Raw genomic sequence first — 19016 nt, 5'->3', positions numbered from 1 at the left:
TTTTTCCCCCCAATGGCACTGTAACCAGTATGAGGTTCTTATCATCATTGAACCGCTAAGCTTTCCCACTATTTCTCCTTTACTGGGCCAAGTCGGTGTTTATGGTGTCACGTGACATTGGAACACATGAGTCATTCAAGTGGACTGAAACTATAGTTCTTCCCCCGACCTGGCTAACATTCAGGGACACTTTTGGCAACTTTGATAAGAAAAAACAAATCCGGGGTTGGTCTTTTTCAGACAGACAACTTCTCAATGCCCAACTGACGTTGTATTAAGTACAGACGTGTTCAAAATTGCGGGAGGCAACCCGGATGTCTAGAGAGACGAGCTACAGAAAATATTGGATGAGTGATTGGCAGATTGAAGCCACGTTTATACCTGGTTCTAAAATTCGCACTTTGTCCTGATCTCATCCTCATTCTGATTGTGCCCACATTTTTAGACGGTTGTAGACGACTAAAAGACACATTGTGAACTGATTTGGATCAGATCTTTTAAGTGTAAACTGCCAAGATCAGAACAAGATCAGGATGAAGGACGTATGTAAGAGGCAGGTATAAATGGGGCTTTATTCAGGGTTAGAGGCTTGACATGGTCCTGAACGTTTATTGTGCAACGATGCAATGTCAGCGCCTGCTATTTTGTAGACTAGAGCATCTGCAATGTTAAATGTAGAACAAAAGGCAAAAGACATGAAGTACTGTTAAGTGGATATAAAAGTCATCAGTAGATAGATACAGCTTTCTTATGTCTTCATTACCTACCATCAAAGAGTAACAGGTGCAACTCGCCACCAGTTGGTTTTACCCTTGTGCCCTTAGTCAGTAAAGGTGTCCCGTGGTAATTTAAGAGCTGTATGTAAGTGTCAGGACTGACTTAGAGGAACAATGAGGACTGCTGGTGACATCCTGGCTATACTTATCACATGATTATCATACTGTACACAAATAAGGACAATTTGGTCATACATTTGTGTTTTGGAATTCAGATCTAGATTACATAGATTTCAAATGTATGTATAATAATATATGCCATTTACTAGCCGCTTTTATCCAAAGCGACTTACAGTAATGCGTGCATGCATTTTACATATGGGTGGTTCCAGGAATTGAACACACTATCATGGCATTGCAAGCACCATGTTCTACCAACTGAGCTACAGATGAACATTGTACAGTGCCTTCGGAAAGTATTCAGACCCCTTGACTTTTTCCACATTTTGTTACGTTATAGCCTTATCTAAAATGGATTAGATAAAAAAAATCTTCAGCAATCTACACACAATACACCATAATGACAAAGCAAAAACAGAATTACCTTATTGACATAAGTATTCAGACCCTTTGCTATGAGACTCAAAATTGAGCTCAGGTGCATCCTGCTTCCATTGATCATCCTTGAGATGTTTCTACAACTTGATTGGAGTACACCTGTGGTAAATTAAATTGATTAGACATGATTTGGAAAGGCACACACCTGTCAACATAAGGTCCCACAGTTTACAGTGCATGTCAGAGCAAAAACCAAGCCATGGGGTCGTAGGAATTGTCCGTAGAGCTCCGAGACAGGATTGTGTCAGGGCACAGATCTGGGGAAGGGTACCAAAACATTTCTGCAGCATTGAAGGTCCCCAAGAACACAGTGGCCTCCATCAATCTTAAATTGACGAAGTTAGGAACCGCCAATACTGAGCTATCGGGGGAGAAGGGCCTTGGTCCGGAAGGTGACAAAAAACCCGATGGTCAGTCTATCAGAGCTCTAGAGTTCCTCTGTAGAGATGGGAGAAACTTCTAGAAGGGCAATCATCTCTGCCCCCCTCCACCAATCAGGCCTTCATGGTAGAGTCGCCGAACGGAAGCCACTCCTCAGTAAAAGGCACATGACAGCCCGCTTGGAGTTTGCCAAGGCATCTAAAGACTCTCAGACCATGAGAAACAACATTCTCTGATCTGATGAAACCAAGATTGAACTCTTTGGCCTGAATGCCAAGCGTCAAGTCTGGAGGAAACCTGGCACCATCCCTACGGTGAAGCATGGTGGTGGAAGCATCATGCTGTGGGGATGTTATTCAGCGACAGGGAGTGGGAAACTATTCAGGATCGAGGGAAAGATGTACGGAGCAAAGTACAGAGAGATCCTTAATGAAAACCTGCTCCAGAATACTCAGGACATCAGACTGGGGCGAAGGTTCACCTTCCAGCAGGACAACAACCCTAAGCACACAGCCAAGACAACGCAGGAGTGGCTTCAGAACAAGTCTCTGAATGTCTTTGAGTGGCCCAGCCAGAGCCTGGACTTGAACCTGATCGAACATCTCTGGAGAGACCTGAAACTAGCTGTGCAGTGATGCTCCCCATCCAACCTGACAGAGCTTGACAGATCTGCAGAAAAGAATGGGAGAAACTCCCCAAATACAGGTGTGCCAAGGTTGTAGCGTCATACCCAAGAAGACTTGAGGCTGTAATCGCTGCCAAAGCTGCTTCAACAAAGTACAGAGTAAAGTGTCTGAATACTTTTATTATTTAACCTTCCTTTAACTAGGCAAGTCAGTTAAGAACAAATTCTTATTTACAATGACGCCCTAGGAACAGTGGGTTAACTGCCTTGTTCAGGGGTAGAATGACAAATTTTTACCTTGTCAGCTCGGGGATTCAATCTAGCAACCTTTCAGTTACTGGCCCAACGCTCTAACCACCTGCCGCCCCAAAATAAGTGGTAAAGGTGATATTAAATTTTTTGGGGGGGATATATTAGCAAACATTTCTAAAATCCTGCTTTTGCTTTGTCATTATGTGGTATTGTGCGTGGATTGATGAGGGGGAAAAAACAATTAAATCAATTTTAGAATAAGGCTGTAACCTAACAAAATGTGGAAAAAGTCAAGGGGTCTGAATACTTTTCGAACGGCACTGTATGTGTGGGGGGTCCCGGGAATTCATAAATGTATTTGATTATTTATGCTGCATGTTACTTATGATTAATATTATTTTATCATTTACGAATTGTATGTATATCAGACAGACAGACTGAACACCCATAAGGACAATTTGGTCAATTTGGAATTAGTGTTTTAGAATTTAGGCCAAGACCACACAAGATTGTGGAGAGCCCGTCATCTAGTTGTAATGCTCCTGGGTTAGAAACCTGTATACTCCTCTCCCCACCAAGGACCAGGGTTTAATCACCGCTCCAACCCTTCAACCTGTATCTCTCTCCTGCCTGTATCCCCTCTGATTTTCCCCATGTCTAACTCCAGTGCTAAAAAAAACTAAAAAAACTTTACACAAGTTTGAATTTCATTGGCATTGATACAGTAACCTTGATTCAGGCTGATTCATGTCTGTCCAGAGCTGGCAATAGAAACCCATTGTCTAGTCAGAGCTACGTCGGCAACATGCCCAGCCCTTGACAGACAACACTATAACTGTCACAATGATTCATGTCAAAACATAAAATTACTTTTAAACGGTTTGACAAGGAAAAACATAGAGAACAGTTGGTTCTTTAAGTCAGTCTGTGTTTAATTGGAATGTAAAAAGACACCAAATATTATGTTGCTCTTCTCCCTGTACGATATTATTTTATTTAACCTCTATTTAACCAGGAAAGTCAATTAGCAACAAATTCGTATTGATAATGGCAGCCTGGCATTATATTTCAAGTGTGTTTCTATTTCCCCATATTCCTTTTGACGGTTGCACTGTCTATAGGTCGTTATCAATTAAATGTCACAATACGGTACAGAGTGTTCGAATTGGCTGCTGGGTGGCAAGGAGACCCGCAGCTCCGCTAAAACCATTGACAACTACGTGCCGTTTTCAAGGTTTTAATATCATCACCCCTTGAAGAGCATATTCAGAACTCCACATTTCAGGTTTATTCCACATTTAGCTCGATCAGAGTTATACAGCAGTAACTGCATGCTATTCATGACCAGTAGACATCAATTGATCATGTATTTTCAGATACGCTGGGGTAGCCTATGCATTTATCATGTAGCTAGCTAGCTAGCTAAGCAAACAACGTGTCATTTACAGTAGCTTGTTTCATCAGAGATTAGGCTTTTCGGGCAAGTACTCCCTGCCTGCAACATTTTGCATGTGTGTATGCTTGCATTCTCACAATGTGTCTGTGTGTGTATGCTGGTGTGTTTGTTTGTGTGTGTGTGTGTGTGTGTGTGTGTGTGTGTGGGGGGGGGGGGGGGGGTTGTGTGCTGGTGTGTGTGCAAGTGAATGGGTGTCAACAGAGGAGTTGGGAATGCACCGGGCGAGTTCTTACAGTACGAATTATGGAGTTTGGAGCGACAGATGTAATTCTCATCTGTCACCCGGGTAGTGTATATAATGTATCATTCGCCCAGATCATTGAAAGGACACTGGAGCAGCTACTCTACTCCCTGCATGCAGCAGATTGTGTTCTAGTCTGTGTCCCATAAGTTTTAAAACTGTCTGAAATACTGTCTATGCCTGAAAGATGATGGGAATGGAGGACTGATTGCTAGACACAGCAAGATCTATGTTGCTTAATCCACAATTGTGTAACAGACAGACAGGACAGACAGACGGACGGACAGACTTGTTTTTTTTTATGTGTGTGTGTGTCTGTGTGTGTGTGTGTGTGTGTGTGTGTGTCTGTGTGTGTGTGTGTGTGTATACAGTATATGCCTAAATGCAAGTGTGTCTGCACACATGCATGCTTGCATGCAGGCATACAGTATATGCGTGACAGAGGGTGTGTGAGTCAGTCTTTGGCACTCTCCTGCTCCAAGTTCCCACAGTACTGCCAAGTCCAACAGATGTCCTGCATTCCAGATCCAGCTCCTCTACGCCCAGACATGCAGTTCACACACAGGATGCTAGAGGGTGTTGTGTGCTCATTCAGGACCAGACATACTGTAGTAATGGTTCAGCCTCAGGTTGTGTTTTCCCCATGTGGCCCAAATGTGTATTTAAATGCTCAAGGCTAAAGAAAATGTGCCAGGGTGTGTACACGATACACTCCGATCGATGATTTAACAAATGAGGGCCAATTGAAAAGAATCCTCAGGCTGAACTTGAGAAGAAGACTGTAATCATTACTTTTTCAGATGTTGAGGACATCTGTGTATTTATGAGGATTTATGATGATGATCGCCCCCAGGTGGTGAGGGTAGGTAGCAACACATCTGCCACACTGATCCTCAACACTGGAGCTCCCCAGGGGTGTGTGCTCAGTCCCCTCCTGTACTCCCTGTTCACCCACGACTGCATGGCCAGGCACGAATCCAACACCATCATTAAGTTTGCAAACGACACAACAGTGGTAGGCCTGATCACAGACAATGACGAGACAACCTATAGGGAGGAGGTCAGAGACCTGGCCGGGTGGTTCCAGAATAACAACCTATCCCTCAACGTAACCAAGACTAAGGAGATGATTGTGGACTACAGGAAAAGGAGCACCGAGCACATCCCCATTCTCATCGACGGGGCTGTAGTGGAGCAGGTTGAGAGATTCAAATTCCTTGGTGTCCACATCAACAACAAACTAGAATGGTCCAAACACACCAAGACAGTCGTGAAGAGGGCACGACAAATCCTATTCCACCTCAGGAAACTAAAAAGATTTGGCATGGGTCCTGAGATCCTCAAAAGGTTCTACAGCTGCAACATCGAGAGCATCCTGACCGGTTGCATCACTGCCTGGTACGGCAATTGCTCGGCCTCTGACCGCAAGGCACTTCAGAGGGTAGTGCGTACGGCCCAATACATCACTGGGGCAAAGCTGCCTGCCATCCAGGACCTCTACACCAGGCGGTGTCAGAGGAAGGCCCTAAAAATTGTCAAAGACCCCAGCCACCCCAGTCATAGACTGTTCTCTCTACTACCGCATGACAAGCGGTACCGGAGTGCCAAGTCTAGGACAAAAAGGCTTCTCAACAGTTTTTACCCCCAAGCCATAAGACTTCTGAACAGGTAACCAATGGTTACCCGGACTATTTACATTGTGTGCCCCCCCCAACCCCTCTTTTACGCTGCTGCTACTCTCTGTTTATCTTATATGCATGGTCACTTTAACCATACATCCATGTACATATTACCTCAATTGGCCCGACCAACCAGTGCTCCCGCACATTGGCTAACTGGGCTATCTGCATTGTGTCCCACCTCCCGCCAACCCCTCCTTTTATGCTACTGCTACTCTCTGTTCATCATATATGCATAGTCACTTTAACCATACCTACATGTACATACTACCTCAATAAGCCTGACTAACCGGTGTCTGTATATAGCCTTGCTACTGTTATTTTCAAATGTATTTTTACTGTTGTTTTATTTCTTTACTTACACACACACACACACACACACACACACACACACACACACACACACACACACACACACACACACACACACACACACACACACACACACCTTTTTTTCGCACTATTGGTTAGAGCCTGCAAGTAAGCATTTCACTGTAAGGTCTACCTACACCTGTTGTATTCGGCGCACGTGACAAATAAACTTTGATTTGATAGCATTGTCAATATGTAACTCTATGAGTTGCTTCCTCTGGCAGTTTCCTCAGAATCACGTCAGAGTTTTGGCTTTTAGAATTCAGGGCAACCCAAGGTTAAATGGAGTCCAAATGTATAATTTTTATGTCTCTAATAATTAAAGCAGAGAGATGTAGTTGTGACTCCGAGTCCCAAACCTGCCTGGTTGAATCCAAATTTGAATGAACACCTGTCACGCCCTGGCCTTAGTATTATTTGTTTTCTTTATTATTTTAGTTAGGTCAGGGTGTGACATGGGGTATGTGTGTGTTTTGGGTGATTATATGGTATAGGGGGTGTTGGTTGTTGTGTATGGGTTTGTGTTGAGTGTATGTGTCTAGGTATGTCTATGGTTGAGTGTAGGTGTTTAGGAAAGTCTATGGTTGCCTGATTTGGTTCTCAATCAGAGACAGCTGGTTATTGTTGTCTCTGGTTATTGTTGTCGCCATATTTAAGGTAGCCATAGGCTTTAGGTGTTTGTGGGTAATTGTCTATGTTGAACGTAAGTAGCTTGTGTGTGCACTTTCGTTTGTAGCTTCACGGTCGTTTGTTGTTTTGTATAGTTTGTATAAGTGTTTTGTTTCGTGTTCATCTTCGTCGTTCTAATAAAAGAAGATGTATTCATATCCCGCTGCGCCTTGGTCCGTCTCTCCTCCACACGATCGTGACAGAATTACCCACCAAACAAGGATCAAGCAGTGTGATCAGTGGCAACAGGAGCAAGGAACAAAGGATTCATGGACATGGGAGGAGATTTTGGATGGAAAGGGACCTTGGGCACAACCGGGAAAATATCGCCTCCCTCGTGAAGAGCTGGAGGCAGCGAAAGCCGAGAGGAGGCGATATGAGGAGGCAGCACGGAGGCAAGGCTGGAAGCCCGCAAGTACAACCCAAAAATGTCTTGGGGGGCGGCTTAGAGGTAGTGGGCCGAGGGCAGGTAGGAGACCTGCGCCCACTTCCCAGGCTAACCGTGGAGAGCGGGAGTACGGGCGGACACCGTGTTACGCAGTAGAGCGCACGGTGTCTCCTGTACGTGTTCATAGCCCGGTGCGGGTTATTCCACCTCCCCGCACTGGTAGGGCTAGATTGGGCATTGAGCCAGGTGCCATGAAGCCGGCTCAACGCGTCTGGTCTCCAGTGCGTCTCCTCGGGCCGGCTTACATGGCACCAGCCTTACGCATGGTGTCCCCGGTTCGCCTACATAGCCCGGTGCGGGTTATTCCACCTCCCCGCACTGGGCGGGCGACGGGGACCATTCAACCAGGTAAGGTTGGGCAGGCTCGGTGCTCAAGGGAGTCAGTACGCCTGCACGGTCCGGTATTTCCGGCGCCACCTCCCCGCCCCAGTCCAGTTCCACCAGTGCCTACACCACGCACCAGGCTTCCAGTGTGTCTCCAGAGCCCTGTTCCTCCTCCACGCACTCGTCCAATGGTGCGTGTCTCCCGCCCATTACCACCTGTGCCTACGCCACGCACCAAGTCTCCTGTGCGTCTCCAGAGTTCTGTGCATCCTGTTGCTGCTCCCCGCACTAGCCTTGAAGTGCGTGTCCCCAGCCCGGTACCACCAGTGCCGGCACCACGCACTAGGCCTAATGTGCGTATCCAGGGTCCAGTATGCCCTGTTCCTTCTCCCCACACTAGCCTTGAGATGCGTGTCTCCAGCCCGGTACCACCAGTTCCGGCACCACGCACCAGGCCTACAGTGCGCCTCATCCGGCCAGAGCCATCCGTCTCCCCAGCGCCATCTGAGCCATCCGTCTCCCCAGCGCCATCTGAGCCATCCGTCTCCCCAGCGCCATCTGAGCCATCCGTCTGCCCAGCGCCATCTGAGCCATCCGTCTGCCCAGCGCCGTCTGAGCCATCCGTCTGCCCAGTGCCATCTGAGCCATCCGTCTGCCCAGTGCCGTCTGAGCCATCCGTCTGTCCCGAGCCATTAGAGCCGCCCGTCTGTCCCGAGCCGTCAGAGCCGTTCGTCAGTCAGGAGCTGCTAGAGCCATTCGTCAGACAGGATCTGCCAGAGCCGCCAACCAGACAGGATCTGCCAGAGCCGCCAACCAGACAGGATCTGCCAGAGCCGCCAGCGAGCCATGAGCGTCCAGAGCCGCCAGCGAGCCATGAGCGTCCAGAGCCGCCAGCGAGCCATGAGCGTCCAGAGTCGCCCGCCAGCCATGGGCAGCCAGAGTCGCCCGCCAGCCATGGGCAGCCAGAGTCGCCCGCCAGCCATGGGCAGCCAGAGTCGCCCGCCAGCCATGGGCAGCCAGAGTCGCCCGCCAGCCATGGGCAGCCAGAGTCGCCCGCCAGCCATGGGCAGCCAGAGTCGCCCGCCAGCCATGGGCAGCCAGAGTCGCCAGTCAGCCGGGATCGGCTGAATCCGCCAGTCAGCCAGGATCTACCAGAGACACCGAAGCGGATATTGACAATGCTGGAGTGGGGGCCACGTCCCGCACCCGAGCCGCCGCCATATTAGGGCCCACCCCGGACCCTCCCTTTATATGTCAGGTTTTGCGGCCGGAGTCCGCACCTTTTGGGGGGGGTACTGTCACGCCCTGGCCTTAGTATTATTTGTTTTCTTTATTATTTTAGTTAGGTCAGGGTGTGACATGGGGTATGTGTGTGTTTTGGGTGATTATATGGTATAGGGGGTGTTGGTTGTAGTGTATGGGTTTGTGTTGAGTGTATGTGTCTAGGTATGTCTATGGTTGAGTTTAGGAAAGTCTATGGTTGCCTGATTTGGTTCTCAATCAGAGACAGCTGGTTATTGTTGTCTCTGATTGGGAGCCATATTTAAGGTAGCCATAGGCTTTAGGTGTTTGTGGGTAATTGTCTATGTTGAACGTAAGTAGCTTGTGTGTGCACTTTCGTTTGTAGCTTCACGGTCGTTTGTTGTTTTGTATAGTTTGTATAAGTGTTTTGTTTCGTGTTCATCTTCGTCGTTCTAATAAAAGAAGATGTATTCATATCCCGCTGCGCCTTGGTCCGTCTCTCCTCCACACGATCGTGACAACACCATAACAAACGTTGATGTGAGAGGCTGCTATTCAAACAGCTGTATACAGTGCATTCGGAAAGTATTCCCAAACCCCTCATCATTCTACACACAATACTCCATAATGACAAAGGAAATTGCACATTTTTCCAAATGTACATATAAAAAACAGAAATATAACATTTACATAAGTATTCAGACCCTTTACTCAGTACTTTGTTGAAGCACCTTTGGCCTGGGTTCAAGTCCAGGCTCTGGCTGGGTCACTCAGACATTTGGAGACTTGTCCCGAAGCCACTCCTGCGTTGTCTTGGCTGTGTGCTTAGGGTCATTGTCCTGTTGGAAGGTGAACCTTCTCCCCAGTCTGAGACAGGTTTTCATCAAGAATCTCTCTGTACTTTGCTCCGTTCATCTTTCCCTGTGTTCACTTTGTCATTATGGGGTATTGTGTGTAGGATTGTGTAGGATTGATGAGGATTTAATTTTTTTTTAAATCCATTTTAGAATAAGGTTGTAACATAACAAAATGTGGAAAAAGTGTCTGAATTCTTTTGAATACACTGTATAATGAATATAAATTATCCTGCCTATAGGCCTACTAAGTATGATTCCCAATCAGAGACAACGATAGACAGCTGCCTCTGATTGGGAACCACACTCGGCCAAAAACAAAGAAATAGAAAACATAGAAATAAAGAAACTAGAATGCCCACCCTAGTCACACCCTGGCCTAACCAAAATAGAGAATAAAAACCTCTCTATGGCCAGGGCGTGACACAAACAAATGAATGCTAAATATGTGTGATACAGTGGAGTATGTGACTGTCACACAGAGACCTAAATCATAAATCATAATATATAATAAAAATGTATATGTCATTTGGCAGACATCTTTATCCAAAGCCACTTACAGGCAGGCATGCTTACACTCTTAAAGAAAAGGGTTTCAAAAGGGTTCATTGCGGAGGGATACGATTCTACCAAGAAATCTTTTCATATTTAGAAACCTTTTTGGAAGACAAGGTTAATTTTAAAGGCAAAGGCAAATATTTTTCGTCCTCAGAACCATTTTTCCGAAGAAAGGGTTCTTTGAAGATTCTTTGGAAGGCAAGAAGCATTCAGAAAGGATTCTTAATAGTGCCTGAGCATTAGTGTTTACCTCAGTAATAAACATTACATATTTACAAACTTCACATCAGGAGTTTGAGTAATCTGATAAATAAAAAAAAGCGTGAGAATGTTTTAAATTTTACAACAGGTTGTTTGAACATATGGCACCCATTACTGAGATGGTTGTTCCAGTTTTGATTATTTAGATAGTCTCAATAATATATTTCTCCTACCTTGGTTGTTATTCTGAATGTCACACCCTGATCTGTTTCAGCTGTCTTTGTGCTTGTCTCCACCCCCCTCCAGGTGTCGCCCATCTTCCCCATTTCCCCCAGTGTACTTATACCTGTGTTCTCTGTTTCTCTGTTACCAGTTTGTTTTGTTTGTCAAGCCTACCAGCGTTGCACCTGCAGGGTGCAAGGGGGAGTTCCTCAGTTCCTGAGTTCCTGTTTTCTAGTTTTTTCTAGTTCCTGTTTTCTAGTTTTCCCGGTTTTGACCATTTCTGCCTGCCATGACCCTGAGCCTGCCTGACATTCTGTACCTTGACACATCACTCTGGATTATTGACTACTGCCTGACCTGACCCCGAGACTGCCTGCCGTTCTGTAACATATGGACTCAGATCTGGATTACTGACCCTGCCTGCCCTTGAACTGTAGTTTTTCCGGCCTCCTGTTCCAGTAATAAACTTTTGTTACTTCGACACTGTCTGCATCTGGGTCTTCTCCTGAAACGTGATAGTACAAACTGGCCATGACTGACCCAGCAGACTCAGACCAGCTCCACAATGCTGTCTCCCTGCAAGGAGCCACCATTGGAAGACACGAGGAGTTACTTCAATGTCTTATGGAGGGACTCCATACCCTGGCAGAACACCATTACCAGGCGTGCGATACATTGCCGGAGCAATTCCACGGATTCCTCCCACTGGGTAGCGGGTCACACCTGTAATCTCTCAGCCTACCATAGTGTCCCGAGAACCCTGCTTACCTCCTCTGGAGCGCTACGCTGGGGATTCCGGAACCTGCCGGGCTTTTCTCTCCCAGTGCTCCCTCATTTTCGAGCTGCAACCTTCTTCATTCCACTTGGACCGCCCTAGGATAGCGTACATCATAACGCTGATGTCCGGGAGGGCACTCGCCTGGGCCAAGGCGATGTGGGAGGAACAGTCTGGAGCAGTCTGGAGGACTTCAAGGAGGAAGTTGGGGAGGTGTTTGATTCTCCGTTGTCCGGGAGAGAGTCTGCTCGTAAGCTGCTCCAGACTCCAGTAGTGTGGCAGACTACGCGGTGGACTTTCGCACGTTGGCGGCTGAGAGTGCCTGGAACCCGGAAGCATTGTTTGACATGTTTCTGCACGGAGTATTGGAGGAAGTATAGGACGAGCTTGTAGCACAGGAACTACCAACAGATCTCGACTTGCTCATCGCCTTTACCATTAGGATAGATGGGTGACTACGGGAGCGAAGGAAGGAGAGTAGGTTCGATTTCACTCGCCCCCTCAAGGCTTCCACCCCGCCTTAAGTCCCCGATGGCTCCGTTGCCGAGAGAACCCAAGGGTACCCGAGTTCCCCCGAGAGTCTCCAAAGTCTGCCAATTCATCTCATTCCGAGCTGATGCAACTAGGTAGAGCTGTCCCCAGCTGAACGGCTATACAGGCTTTACACTAAGAGTTGCCTGTATTGCGGGATTGCTGGTCATTTCGTGGCCACCTGTCCACTAAAAGACCAGGCTCACCGGTAGGAGCGAGTACTCTGGTGGGCCATATAGAGAACTTTTCCTCTCCCCTTACTCGCACCCCTTTTCATGCCATCTTGCTGTGGGGAAACCAGTCGAAATCTCTCCGGGTACTCATCGGCTCTAAGGCTGATGAGAGTTTAAGGACGCTACACTGGCATCCGAGCCGAGCTGGGCATCCCCACTCAGCCCCTCTCCATTCCCATGAACGTTAGAGCGCTGGACGGGCACTCTACAGGCCGGGTCACTCACAATACCACCCCAACAACCTACAGTTGAAGTCGGAAGTTTACATACAATTAGGATGGAGTCATTAAAACTCGTTTTTCAACACTCCACAAATGTCTTTTTAACAAACTATAGTTCTGGCAAGTTGGTTAGGACATCTACTTTGTGCATGACACAGATCATTTTTCCAACAATTGTTTACAGACAGATTATTTCACTTATAATCAACTGTATCGCAATTCCAGTGGGTCAGAAGTGTACATACATTAAGTTGACTGTGCCTTTAAACAGCTTGGAAGATTCCAGAAAATTATGTCATGGATTTAGAAGCTTGCGTTAGGCTAATTGACATCGTTTGAGTCAATTGGAGGTGTACATGTGGATGTATTTAAAGACCTACCTTCAAACTCAGTGCCTCTTTGCTTGACATCATGGGAAAATGAAAAGAAATCATGACCTCATTGTAGATGTCCACAAGCCTAGATCATCCTTTGGAAAAATGTCCAAATGCCTGAAGGCACCACGTTCATCTGTACAGACAATAGTACGCAAGTATAAACACCTTAGGACCACGCAACCATCATACCGCTCAGGAAGGAGACGCGTTCTGTCTCTTAGAGATGAACGTACTTTGGTGCGAAAAGTGCAAATCAATCCCAGAACAACAGCAAAGGACCTTGTGAAGATGCTAGAAGAAACAGGTACAAAAGTATCTATATCCACAGTAAAACGAGTCCTATATCGAAGAAGCCACTGCTCCAAAGCTGCCATAAAAAAAGACTACGGTTGGCAACTGCACATGGGGACAAAGATCGTACTTTTTGGAGAAATGTCCTCTGGTCTGATGAAACAAAAATAGAACTGTTTGGCCATAATGACCATCGCTATGTTTGGAGGAAAAAGGGGGAGGCTTGCAAGCCGAAGAACACCATCCCAACCGTGAAGCCCGGGGGTGGCAGCATCATAATGTGGGGGTGCTTTGCTGCAGGAGGGACTGGTGCACTTCACAAAATAGATGGCATCATGAGGATGAAATATTATGTGGATATTTTGAATCAACATCTCAAGACATCAGTCAGGAAGTTAAAGCTTGGTCGCAAATGGGTCTTCCAAATGGACAATGACACCAAGCATACTTCCAAAGTTGTGGTCAGGTTGACTAGAAAGGCCTGCTCGCTGAAGTGTTTTAGGGAGCATTTGACAGTGATGAGGGGTGGTCATTTGACCGCGGACCCATTATGGACGCAGACAATGAGACGGTAATCTTTGAGATCCTGGTTGAAGACAGCAGAGGTGTATTTAGAGGGCAAGTTGGTCAGAATGATATCTAAGAGGGTGCCCATGGTTACGGATTTAGGGTTGTACCTGGTAGGTTCCTTGATAATTTGTGTAATAGTTTAGATTGTAGGACGGCCGGGGTGTTAAGCATATCCCAGTTTAGGTCACCTAACAGTACGAACTCTGAAGATATATGGGGGGCAATCAATATGGTGTCCAGGGGAGCTGGGGGCTGAGGGGGGTCTATAACAAACGGCAACGGTGAGATACTTGTTTCTGGAAAGGTGGATTTTTAATAGTAGAAGCTCGAATTGTTTGGGCACAGACCTGGATAGTATGACAGAACTCTGCAGGCTATCTCTGCAGTAGATTGCAACTCCGCTCCCTTTGGTAGTTCTATCTTGTCGGAAAATATGGTAGTTGGGGATGGACATTTCAGGATTTTTGGTGGCCTTCCTAAGCCAGGATTCAGACACAGCTAGGACATGTGCTAAAGCAGTGAATAAAACAAACGTCCTCCTCTTTCTACTAGTTAAGAATAGCACTTGGGTGGTGCTTAGAGGAAGCAGCTCCACAGTAATTTTTTTCTGTGTTTTTGAGGACTTTTTACAACTCAAACTATGGATTTTACCCAAGACGCTACAAGATTTTTCTATTCCCATGAAGAGGGCCAAAGGATTATTACCACTACCTCATTGCTAGATGAGATGACAGCCACAGAGAATACTGGAATGTACTTCAACAAGGCTTACAGAGACTTGCAACACCTTGTGGAGAAAGATACCAAACTTGACCTCAATTCTATCACCTTGTCTGACTATTGGAGGAAAGGCCTAATCCCCAGAGGACTCCGTATTATGAAGTTTCCAGCTAATGGAGCACAAGGTAAAACTGAATTTAGAGATACATGGGAGGCTATTCTCAACAAGTGTTCTTTTGACCTAATGCTACTTCTAATAGAAGAATCTAAAAAGAACGGACAAGTAGTCCAAACAGAAATTGAAGAAGTAAAAAGGAAAATCACAGAACACAGTGACAATTCTAACAAAGCACAATGTGATGAGATCTTGAAAGAGAAAGTAGACACATTCACTCTGACATTGAAGCAAGACAAGCTAAGAAAATTTAGAAGAGATGAAGTAGACTATAGAGATGGCAAGGTCTTTGCCTGGAGAAAACCAACACGCAAGAATTCAGATTCACATCCGCAGAGAAGGAAGCCTAGATCTGTTTCTTTCAACTTTACAAACAGTGACGATGAGGATCACCCCAGACACTCAGAGGCCAGCTCCTCCCAAGATTTATTAGATCAGGAAGAGGAGTCATGCAGGTTCCTCAACAAGAGAGGGAGAGGACGCAGAAGAGGCCAACACGGAGAGGGAGGAAGAAATCAAGACTATCCAACCACACGGAGCAGGACCAGAACAAGGCTGTGATCAACATTTCTGGAGAACCCCTTTCTGATGATTGCATAAGGGTATTGTCTAAATGACTGTCCTTTGCCCCCACATATTCAACTTATGAATTTAATACAAAGATTGACCTATTTAGTTTCTACAGGAATCTACATGTGAAGGCCTGGTACAAGCAAAACATCTCTCCAACTACAGTGTCTCAGGTCAGGCAGTTTCTGTTCCCTCAAAAACACCTTTTAAGCCCAAGTCCACTTTTTGTCCCATCGTCCAGAAATCCACACTAAATACATTTGCCAAGAAAGTGAATTTTGATGTGGAGAATCTGTTTAAGGGTAAAATTGACTCCAACCAAACACAACGTAATCTTTCTAAGACAGAGAGGGATGCAGTTGAATCATTGTCCAAAAATGAACGGATTGTGGTTAAAAAAGCAGACAAGGGTGGCGCTACAGTAGTGTGGAGTAAAGACAAATATGTGACAGAAGCCTACCGTCAATTAGACAATGATGAATTCTACCAATCTCTTACCTTCAACCCTACAGAGGACCTAAAAACTGAATTGAAAGGGATCCTCACAGGAGCTAAGGAAAATGGTTACATTTCAGACAATGAGTTGAAATTTATTTTCAATGGCAGTCTGCGTATGGCTTCTTTTTACCTTCTTCCAAAAGTCCACAAAAATCTTTAAAATCCCCCATGCAGACCAGTCATTAGTGGTAATGAAAGTCTGACAGAACCCATCTCTAAGTAGATTGAATACTTTATTAAGCTATTTCTGACGTCACTTCCAGCCTATCTTTAAGATACCACAGATGTGTTGAACAAAATTAAGGAATTGAACAATATAGGTACAGCTTCCTTTTTAGTCACCATGGATGTGCAGTCTCTATACACCACCATTGAGCATGAACAAGGTTCGGCAGCTATGCACCATTTCTTGAGTACCCGACCTGAAACTGAGATGCCTCCTACAGAATTCATTGTCTCACTGACTGAATGAACTCTTAATCATAACATCTTTATCTTTCAGGACCGTATTTTTAAACAGGTCAAAGGATGTGCCATGGGAGCTTGCTACAGCCCTTCCTACGCTGCTACAGCCCTTCCTACTCCAAAATGACTTCATTTTGGATCCTTCTAATAACCATTTCTTTGACCGGATTATATGGTGGGGACTCTATTGATGATGTTTGCCTGTTTTGGTTCGGCTCAGAAGATGCCACCAATACCTTAACAGCATTAACTCTAACATCAAACTAACTATGGAGTACATACAGCAAGGATAACATACATTTTTTGGACCTCGACATTAGTAAAAATGACAAAGGTTGTTTGCACACATCAATCTTTAGGAAGCCTACAGATGGGAATACCATTCTGAGGGCAGACAGTGTTCACCCCAAAAGGCTAAAAGAGAATATTCCATATGGCCAATTGCAAAGAGTCCGCAGAATTTGCAATCAGGAAACAGACAACAGTGTCAAATCTGCTGAATTGGAGAATCGCTTCTTGAATCGGGGCTACAGCGTTCAGGTCCTGAAAGATGCAGGTATAAGGGCTGGATTACTTGACAGAGAGAACACGAGTGCCTCGTGATACATCAGAGAGAGTGTATTTTGTTACAAAATACAGCACTGAAGCAGAGAACATTAAAAGAATCATAAAAAATTATTGGGGAATCATCCAAAGTGATACGCTACTACGCCAAGTCTTTCCTGAGCCACCAGTCATAAGCTTTAAGAGATGTCCTACCCTAAATGACAAATTAGTTCACAGTTATCTTCCGGGTGACTCTCTGGCTTGACCACAAACCCAAGGGCTCTTTTAAATGTAACCATTGCAGAAATATTGCACAGAATTTTATTTGACACAGCTTCCAAAATGGAGTATTACGTCAAGCATTTCATTAACTGCAAAACCACTCATGTCATCTATAGATTGGAATGTCCACAGTGCAAGGTGTTCTACATTGGACGGACAAAGAGACGCCTTCAAGACCGCTTAGCGGAACACAAGTACCCCATACGGGTAGGCAATGAAGACGACCCCATGGCAAGGCACTACAAGTCCTTACACCATGGCAACCCTGCCTCCCTACAAGCTATGGGTATTGATCATATTCCGGCCTCTATTAGAAAAGGGAACCGTCTTAAACAGTTAAACCAAAGGGAAAGTTTTTGGATTTACAAACTACAGGCCAATAAATACCCTGGTTTAAATGAAGATATGGATTTCTCACCCTTCCTGTAGGGTTGTGATAGGTCCATTTGCTGTCATCTATTGGACATTATGCTCAATTGCCCTCACATATGTTTAGACTGTTGTTCATGTTTTGCTGTGTTCTAGTGTACTATGGAATATATTGCTTTCTTATTCTTGACACTTCTAACCAGTCATATTTAAGGTTAGAACTACCTTTCTAAGTGTTCTGATACTTCTAGCTTGGAGTTGTATTTTTATGATAACATATCTACAGTATTTCACTTTTTAATGTGTATAGTATTGCTTACTAGGTGTGTCCAATCAATTTTGTAACCACTCCCTCTTCTAATTAGGGCTAATTGGTAAAGCTGTTCATCTCATATGTATATACTGTACTCTATACCATCTACTGCATCTTGCCTATGCCGTTCTGTACCATCACGCATTCATATATCTTTATGTACATATTCTTTATCCCTTTACACTTGTGTGTATAAGGTAGTAGTTGTGGAATTGTTAGGTTAGATTACTCGTTGGTTATTACTGCATTGTCGGAACTAGAAGCACAAGCATTTCACTACACTCGCATTAACGTCTGCTAACCATGTGTATGTGACAAATAATATTTGATTTGATTTGATTTTGATTTAAAGAGGACATTGTATTATTTTGTTGTACTCCCTGACGAAGGCCATGCACCCGAAACACGTCGGATTTTTAAAACTTTGTTTCTATTGAACATGCCATACTAATAAAGGCATTTAAATTAATTATATGAAGAGTACCTTGGTCATCTTTTCTTTTTTAGGGAGGAGGCTTCTGATGTTAACTTGCATGAAACCAAGGCTTTTACGGTTACGGAAGTCAACAAATGAGAGCGCCTGGGGAATAGGAGTGGTGCTGGGGGCTGCAGGGCCTGGGTTAACCTCTACATCACCAGTAGAGGTTAAGCCAGGACCTGCAGCCCCCAGCACCACTCCTATTCCCCAGGCGCTCTCATTTGTTGACTTCTGTAACCATAAAAGCCTTGGTTGCTCTTTAAAGGAGTAGGATAAGAGTACGGCTAAAGGCTATAAGAACTGGTCATCTAGTGCGTTCGGAACAGAGAGTAAAAGGAGCAGATTTCTGGGCGTGGAAGAATAGATTCAAGGCATAATGTACAGACAAGGGTATGGTAGGATGTGAGTACAGTGGAGGTAAATCTAGGCATTGAGTGGTGATGAGAGAGGTTTTGTCTCTAGAGGCAGGTGAGGTCACCAGGTGAGGTCACCGCACCGTGTGGGGGTTGGGAAAAAAGGGCTATCTAAGGCATTGTGGGCAGGGCTGGGAGCTCTACTTTGAAATAAGACAATAATAACTAACCAAAACAGCAATAGACAAGGGATATTAACATTAGGGAGAGGCATATGTAGCTGAGTGATCATAGGGTCCAATGAGTAGCAATAGGTGAGTCAGGGAGGCATTCAGTAGTTGCTACTACGCTAGGCGAGCTGGAGACACAGTGATTCAGACAGCTAGCGGGC

Source organism: Salvelinus alpinus, chromosome 25 (assembly GCF_045679555.1).
Source record: "Salvelinus alpinus chromosome 25, SLU_Salpinus.1, whole genome shotgun sequence".
Classification (NCBI taxonomy): Eukaryota; Metazoa; Chordata; class Actinopteri; order Salmoniformes; family Salmonidae; genus Salvelinus; species Salvelinus alpinus.
The sequence above is the reverse complement of the archived record's forward strand: the minus strand, read 5'-3'. Positions refer to the sequence as shown.